Below are 8958 nucleotides of genomic sequence, written 5' to 3'. Positions count from 1 at the left end.
ACCCGGGGAGCTGAGGGGGAGTTCGACTCAAGCAAGATGAAGAGCCAGTGAAGAATGAAGATCGACTAGCCAGACCCTGGAACTCCTTTGGCTCGCTGTCCTTTTGAGGGCCGGGCAAAGCAAGCCAGGGTATGACACCAGAGCCGCGAGGCCTGATGTCCTTCTGAGGGCCGGACTCGTGTGGCTGGAGATCGGGACCTGCGCCGAAGCTGGGCCAGGTCAGATAGCGTCTTGAGAGAGGACTAGGATAGAGGGAACCAGAGAGCTAGCATGGGCTAAAGCTCGGGGAACGTTCCCTCTATAGAGTATGGGTGAAGAGGCCGTTACCTCTTCAAGTATCAGATTCGCCACTGTAATTGAAGCGTCTGTAATAAATACGTGTTGCCTCAAGTGAACAGTCTCCGACGTCAACAAGGCCACTACACTTGTAACTATACCAGAGTTGCGTTGTGGAGAGGATGGATGGAGACGAGGAGAGAGATGCACTTGGAGTTGGTGGATGATGTATAGTGTAGCACACTAGTTATCGTGCCACATTGGCTGCTGGCAACGCCATTGGGTCGCGGTACCAGGCTAGGGGTGGCGTACATTGCGCTCCTAAATGAGAATTCTCATCTCTTGCCTCTCTATGCATTTGCTATGAAGAGGAGACATAACCCCAAAATGTCACCCATTATATATGGTAATTGTCCTTGTGCACCCCAGCCAACCGAGCAGCATCATCAAACAATTCACCAATCACAGTTCTGGCATTGTCATCAAGGCGTCCAAACAAACTATGTCAAAATTCTCAACTCTCTGTCGTCATCAGAGTTTCATTTTTGTCCCACTGGTGAATGACCTCAAGAAAGAGACCGATTACATCTCATTTTGTCCCGATGGAGTCTTGTCATGATGTGCAGAAGCTGCTTCTCAGAACTGCTCTAGTCAGCAGACGGAGCTGAGCTCGCTCAGGGAATAGCCGTGAAACTTGACATTTCAGAACACCTGATTTGAAAATATTGCTCGCTCGGCTTCACGTACAACGTGAGAGGTCTACGTGAGTAATGAAGCTCATTTTCTCGTCTCAAACTTTATTCGTTTTCACAACATGTTTGGTCACTAGCATTTCGCTGACAAATATTCAAAGAAGCGTGGAAAGGTGCATGGCTGTGATTGCACTGAGAGACAAGAGGCCAATGGTAGACATAATATTGACTCTGTATAAAAGCAAGAGGGCTTAGCCAGTATGTATGTTGAACTTCTTTCGCACCGTACGTAACCAACTGTGCTTATCAGAGATGTGAGGGGAAGGACTACAAACTAAACACAAAAAGCAGTTCTAAAGAAATTAGTTTTAAATCTAGATTCATAAGTGTATAGCTCCAGCGGCTTCCTGCCAATGGCAGGACACACTACTGCATGGAAATTATGCCCAGTGGTCAAAACTAAGGACGGAGTGGCAATCAAGAAAGGAAACATGCAAAGAGAGTGCGTCTGCTTTGGAGATGGAGCGATGAGATCAGCACAGGTGCACAAGCGAGATGGATTGTGACATCGCAGGACCGGGAGGGTTGGTGACAGCCAGCTTGAGAATAGTTTTATCTCGAAGTGGATTGATGATGAAGAAAGCTGTCACTGTATTATATTGGTAAACAATAATGAGTATAAGACATGAATGAAGTACAAGACAATGAGCAGTCCGATATTGGAACGCCATGTAATATCCGTAACAAATCCTGTAGTTCCAGAAACTGTACATTTTTACAACTGAAAACAATACAATTTTCAAACATCACGTGGCCTGGCGATGAAAGGGTTTATCTAGCCACAGCAAATATCAATTATTCAACAGTTTTCATGCTGCAGTATGTCTGTATACATAACACGGAGAAAGCAAATGAGCCCCTAATAATGCAGTTGCGCGATCTGCATATCAACACGGTTTCCTGACATCACTTGATGTCACTGAAATTAATTTCCATGAATATTTGTACAAATTATATTCTCCCAAGCAAATAGCTCTGCGGATAAATATTAAATCTTGTTATTAGGATGCGCATTTTATAAGTTTCATATTTGAAGGCACATTCCATATTTCTCCGTTTTTATTTTTTTTACCCAGGAAAACGCTCGCCGAGCCTTGAGCATATTTCACGATACACTGTATGTTGAAGAGTGAATCCACAGCATTTACACTCTTCAACACACCGGTGGGCTAAAGTAGTGAACTATTTGTCTTTTGTCAACGTGACACTTTTTGTTGATTGGCCATATCGGGTGGTGGAGGGTTACGACAAATTTATAAATAATGCGATCTAACCCAAAAACCTTTATTATTAATAATATTGCTCGCGAAAGCCTACGTGTTAAACGAAATCTTACCTTTGAATGAATTCCAGTGCAAGGGTTGCAGTATGTGGATACCGAATATTTAATACGTAATAAGTAGCAAATAAAAAGCTCAAGGCAGTCAGTGGAGAATGAAGGTGGTCATTCACGATGATCTGATCTACAGCAACCATATAGTGGCCTGCAGTCAGCATCGTTTTGCCTGAAAAATACAATAACAAAACAAAAGTCATAAAATGACAGTAATTTAACTAAACAGATTTCCTGAAGTAGTGGATTCAGAAAAGATGTTTCTCTTTATTTTTTTTAAATTGTGAAAAATGTAAATGTACAGTTGTAGTTAAATACATAGTTAAATACAATTTCCATTGGAGCAAAACACTTAGGAGGGCTGTCACAGACATTAACACTAGTTATATTTATTTACCTAAATCATTGGTGTTGTAGTGTTTATAATGACGAATAAACTTCTTCTGAGGCACACTGCTTATTGTCTTTCTTCTCTTACACAGTCCTTAACACACATACGTTCCCCTCACCCGAAACCCTAAGAAGGTACAGCCTCCGGACTTACTGTAGCGGGACCTACACACAGGTCTCTTGCTAACCTAAGAAGGTACAGCCTCCTATCTTGGCGGGACTTACTCTCGAGTCTACCGCTATCCTAAGGTCCTCCGGCTAGGGGAGGCTACCTGACCCGCCGCTGGCCCGGTGGGTTTTGACCACTGGATATGCTGAGCCTTAGCCCTCAGAAGGGCTGGAAGGCTTGGTCCAGGGTCCTGTCTATCTTCAGCCCGGGCTTCAGTCTTCGTGTAGGGAGAGAACTCCCTGCGCTCTGCGCGCTCACCCTTCTTATACCGGTTTGTGGCCAAGTCTAACCAATCCCACATTCCCATGTGGAACTGTCTGATTGGTTCTTACCAAACTGTGGCTACGATCCACTTCACCTCGTCTGACCCCTACGGTTATTTACACAGAGGTAACACTGTACTCCCTCTTTGATACCTAGTGGCAATGCAGGTTACCGAACAGTGAGTAGTTAGCACCTCTAGAGTCGTCTAAGATTAGTGCTAATCAGGATCTGTGAAATAAGCGGTAAATGTTCTCCTATGAATTGACTTACCAAGGGCATTTTGTGCCACGGAATTTCAAATCTGTCCCCAACACAGGTTCCTGATGTTGCCATCTTAGGCGATCTGCATAATCCAACTGTGCAGGGAGATTCAACAGCAGCTGATGGTCCTGAAGTTAAAACAAAAATAAAGTCAAAATAAACATTTTTTTTTAATCATAAGGGGTTCTGCCTCATAATGTTTATAAAATACCCACATACGCCAAATATTATATATTCCAAAAGGCTTTTACGTTTCAGACCGCCTTACATATTAACATTTCTGTGGGAAACACTGCACTGGGTATACACATTAAACAAATGTTTATACCCAAGAAGTTAATTGTGTCCATATAATAAATCATCACCATTTTATTATAAAACACAGCAATCAATTTAAGTAAATTGGAATAAATTTTATAGGCTACTTTTTATCATTGCAATAGTTAGAAAACATACCTGCAATGAATGCTTTGACCTTGAATTGGTTTCATTAATTCCCTCCAGGTCTTCTAGTTTTACCAGGGTTAAATTATATTTACACTATACCCCAATGTCATGCAGCCTTTGTAGTAGGCTTTCAGTTGTGTCTTTACAGAGGGATGGCAGTGCCACCTTCAGCAGATCTTTCACTCTTTCCATCGTTTACAGGTTTGTGCTTCAATGGTAAAAGCAGTTTTCCCCCTCTGTGATAAAATGTAAGAGGCATGTAGTCATGAATCATAGAAGAGCTTTCACAAATTACTTTACTCTGGCTAAGGTGTTCTACTTCATACACACCAAGATCAGGTACAATGTTAGCCATCTTTTCTTGGAGAACAAAAAGCACCTCACTTTCATTTTTTACTATGATGCATGCTATCTGCCCCAGCCTTAAGTATCCCACATCATTATCAAGTACAACAAGATATTGCGTCGTGTATTTGAACATGCTTCTGCTCTCAAGTTATGGTGAACTCTTGTAACATGACTATTAAAGGAATTAAATGTTGAAAACCTTCTACCACAAGTTGGAAATCCACGAGAAAACTGTGCATTATACGCATTTATATGCTGCCTGCAGTGTCTTATATTGGCAGTGACTGAGGCATTAATATAGTCACATATTGAGCACCTGAACATTGTGTGTGCAATGGCTAATCTTTAATGGATTAAAAAAGAAGTCTAAACAAACCAGCATCATAGTATACACTGCTGCATCTTCACAACAGTGATTCTCAACCCTAGTCCGGCAGCCACAGTCTAGCATGTTTTCTAGGTCTCCCAAAATGACCAACACCTTCTGAACCGAGAAGAGAAATTAATATGGTCCAATTAACACAATTAGTTAAATTAGGTAGTTAAGCCCTCCAGGAACAAAACTTTGCAACCCGTTAAAATCACACTTTCCTAAACTGTAGGCTACTTACTAGCGTTTTGTTGAGGTCCTGGCCTTCGTCCAATTGTTTGTTTTAATTAAAAAAAAAATTAAAATAAAAAACAGTTGGACAAAAAAATTCAGTTCTGTCGATGATAATTTAAGTATGTGTTTTATATGGCTTTACATTTCATCACAGAGAGAGAGTCTTACCAGAAAAAAAACGAGGAAAGAGAAATATGGCTGCGTGTTGAAAATGAAGTTACTCTCAATCTCCTTCCCCTCGAGCTATCCCACAATGCACTACTCCGTAATATAACGGATATTCCGTTTAATTTTTAATTACAGAAATTTTTCCTTGAGCAAATACAGTATTTTCTCATTTAAAATTACGGATATTTTTTACAGTGTAGTCTTGCTTTGTAATGTTCCTTGAAACCGGAGTGGCCTAAAGAACTCCAGCGTACAAGGCAATATTGCTCACACAATGCACAGATATGTGAGATACATCCGCTTGCACTTGCCTTCACATAAATGTTTTATTTTTCCCTTACAGGCAAGGCCACTCAGAGAGAGAGTGTGGGGGGGAAGAGGGACAATTTGCCTCGGGCCTTGCACAGAAGAGGGCCCAGAGTGGGCCTGTTGTTCTGTAGCTAATGAATGAGACTTGATTTTTAAACAACTTTTATTGCCGCCAGCAGCAATAGGACTGGAGGCGATTTCGATATGAAATACACAGTCACCGGCAAACAAACGAATAATCGCAATAAATCCACGTGCTGTGGTGCTAAATGCAGCGCGCACAACACGAAAGATAAGTCACGTGATTCATATGCTTGGCTCTTTCGGTAAAGTCACGTTGAAGGGAAACGTGACTTTACCGAAAGAACCAAGAATATGAATCACTGCAGTCACAAAAGCTTTAAATCAAAATATAAGTCACGTGCTTGTGGTGGTCATCGCGCACGCCACGGTGACGAGTGAGCGCCTCAGAAGGTGAACATGAGGGTGCCGTCCACGCTAGTACAGAGGGCTTTTCCGGCTCCCCAGCGTTCGAGGAAGACGTGCACATCACCGACATATGTGTGGTATGGGTGCTCCAGCCGGAGCCGCGCCTTGAGCAGGCCCCTGAACACTGGAAGCACAGAGCAGCCATCTGTGTCACCTTCCAGCATCTTTTTCCTCATTCTGTACACCTCCATCTTCGCCTGAGCACAGGCGAAGTTCGCGAGGTCATGATGTTTGTTGGCCAGGGCACCCCATATACGAAGCTGCTGTTGTAGAAGGGGACCCCCAGTTTCCTGAAGATGTCCCCCAAAAGGCGGAAACATTGGTTTGGCAGCGTAAGTACTGGTGGGGCAGATCCTCCCTGGCACCGCAGGAAATGCAAAACTCTGTTACCCCTGGCGAGATTCGGCTGAGCCACACGGCCGATGGCAACGTGCAGTGTGCCAACCTCCACTGGAGGTCACCGCAGCGTTTGGCTACGGGAGACTTGTACATTTGTTTCCACTGAGGGGCGACCGCACCGTGGCATTCCACGCAAGCCTCCAGGAAGCTCTGGGAGGCCCTCTCAACTTCGTTGCTTCATTTTGGCGTGATTCTAAAACTCTACCTCGATATCCTCCCGCGTGAAATTGTTTTGATAACAGTACATTGATATAAGAGTGTGCTGACGTTAATGGGGATGGGTATTGCACAGTTAAAATACTGCTGCTTTCGTGTGATGAGCTAAAATAATCCTGAGAGTAGTGAAACAGAAAATTGTATTTACTGGCTAAATCTGCTCAATGTTTTGGTTGAGAGGCCTAAAAGGAAGGCATTAAGGTCACAACATTTGAGATTTTTGCGTTTCGTCATTGCACCTTTTGATACGTGCACATGGTGGACAAATGTGTATATAAATTGACCTACGCACAATGAGTTGTACGATATGTCTTTATGGCGAATTTTCCATCATGGCGAATGCACTTGCTCACACATTTTTCAACTGAGGGCGCTTAGGGGCCGTCCATCAATGACGTTAAGCATCTAGGGTGGGGGGTCAGACATTTGTGACGATGTGACGAGGGGGGGGGGGGTTAGAAATGTGACGTCACGTAAAATGCGCAACTTTAAATAAATATAGACAACACGTTCTACTTAATTAAATATATTTTTTATCAATGTTTTCTCCTACAACATCAGAGTGCAGCGCCACTTTAAATACGCACTACAATGACAATAGTTTAAAGCGATTTAAAGGATGTTTTTTTGGGGGGTGGGCAGAGCTTTGTGACGTCATATTTGAGGGTGGTCTGATTTTTTGTGACGCCGTGTGACGAGGGGTAAAAAATCGTCCAAAATCGCGTGACGTCATTTATGGATGGCCCCTTATCATTGGCCAGCAATTATGTTGTCTTGTTTGGCACTCCACGTACTCACCAAATGCCAGTGCAGTGCACAGACAAAGGAAAAGGATACACCTTTTTAGAAAAAAACCTAGCAGATTGCATTCTTTACTGGCTGATCCAACATCAGGGATAGAGCTTCTGGATTTAAGAAAGTGCGGGCAACTCTTACAAATATTTAAACGGACCTTGTTGGCATATTTAATAATGCTAAAATCCATATTGTACAATCATCATCTCTGTTATCCTGAGCTCACCTGGGTGCATTCCACATTCCTGTGAGGTATGGATAAGTCCAATTTCACCAAATGGATGGAAGTTGAATCGTTTACTTTTTGCTAAACTAGATGGAATAATTGACTGAGTTGATCCTGGCAAGTATTTGAACTCTTGCCTTGAGATCACGTAGCCCAACTTGAGCCCATGTTCTCTCACAGTCACTTTATATATTGCATTGCTGTATAATGAGCTGGAAAAATGTCACTGTCACATTGCACAACACATCATAAGCCAGTGAATGATAGTGATGTATGTATGTAGAAGTAATTTCGCACCGTACGTAGACAACCGTGCTAATTGCGTGATGTGGTGCTTTGGACTATAAGGTAAATGTTTTCATTCACAAGATAGTGTTTAAAAAGACGCACTCACTTTTACACTTTTAATCACAGCTGCGCAAATCAAACAAAAAACACTTTCCATAAATACTTTCCATCCACATTTTAAAAAACATACTGTACTACCGTTAAAAGGGTTAATACTGGGCCAATGTGTTATTGTGCTTCATTGTAGTTATTTCTGTTAGACCCAAAGGCTATTTTTTTTTACTCTCTGCAGAGGGGGATGGAGGGGGGGAGGCATCAACAGGAGAGTGTTGAGAACAACCTGGTCTCCTTCGCACTTCGCTACGATGGACATCGCTGCGCTCCGCCGTCCGGGAAGGCCTCACGCTTCGCCGCGTGCAGCTTTTTTTTTTGGGCACCCTGGCCACTGCCCTTCCTTTACAGGTCAGCGCGGAGCCCAAAGCGTGCCGTGTCTCTCACAGCCCTTCCGGCTGTTACAACAGAGCCGTGAGTTCGCATGGCATCTCAGCACCGTCGTGGCGTTGTGTACAGCGCAAACACGCCAACAAAATCTCCAAATTTTATTTGCCGCCATTGGCTGTTTCCACCCTAACTTTTTTTTAAATGCTGCTGCAAAGATCGCATGCTATAGAAGAAACGTGCTTCAGAAATAAGATTTTTTTTTATTTTAGCTCTGGTTGAGGAAGAATTTGCACTCAAAAATAAGTAGAACACGTCTGGCCAACGTCACGAGTTTAAAATTCGTTCAAACACCCAATATTACACCTGCACCGTCTCAGCCTGGTCACTGTTGGCCGAATTTGAATTGAATTCTCAGCTCTGAGAGATGAAAGTAAACAAGGCGGGAAAAAACATGATGACCAATACGTGGCAAAACATGAGAGAGCACAATTTGGCACCCATTGAAGCGACGCCAGAAGTACCCTCACTATGTGTTTCCCGTTCCAGCAGCCATTGGTTGACACAATGCTCCTCTTTCTGTGGCACTGCCAGGATGCCATTTGTTCCGTGAGAACACGTCAAAATGCACACGTAATATCCTCTAAATTATTTAAAAAAATGAAAAAGCAAAGCAGAATTGAATGAAAAGCAACGCTTTGATCCAGCGTTTTCTCGTCATTGTTTTAAACCCAATTTCATAAATCTTAATAGATTCGATCGACTAATAGGCGATTCAGCCTATGC

General features: G+C 42.9%; 1 long non-coding RNA gene across 2 annotated transcripts; it reads right to left on the bottom strand.

The window, feature by feature from the left end:
* Positions 1 to 1680: 1680 nt before the first annotated feature.
* LOC142925094 (uncharacterized) lies at positions 1681 to 5275 on the bottom strand. 2 transcript variants are annotated; one of them, XR_012942199.1, is made up of 3 exons: positions 4852 to 5275; positions 3455 to 3573; positions 1681 to 2533 (listed from the first exon to the last, which is right to left on the bottom strand). It is a non-coding gene; the product is annotated as an uncharacterized LOC142925094 (long non-coding RNA). The 2 variants fall into 2 exon arrangements; XR_012942198.1 differs by lacking the exon at positions 4852 to 5275 and adding an exon at positions 3902 to 4844.
* Positions 5276 to 8958: the final 3683 nt, after the last annotated feature.

This window comes from Petromyzon marinus, chromosome 18, assembly GCF_048934315.1.
Source record: "Petromyzon marinus isolate PM22_M1 ecotype Great Lakes invasive population chromosome 18, UKy_Petmar_22M1.pri1.0, whole genome shotgun sequence".
Classification (NCBI taxonomy): Eukaryota; Metazoa; Chordata; class Hyperoartia; order Petromyzontiformes; family Petromyzontidae; genus Petromyzon; species Petromyzon marinus.
Note: the sequence above shows the minus strand (reverse complement) of the source record. Positions and strands in the feature narration are given on the sequence as shown.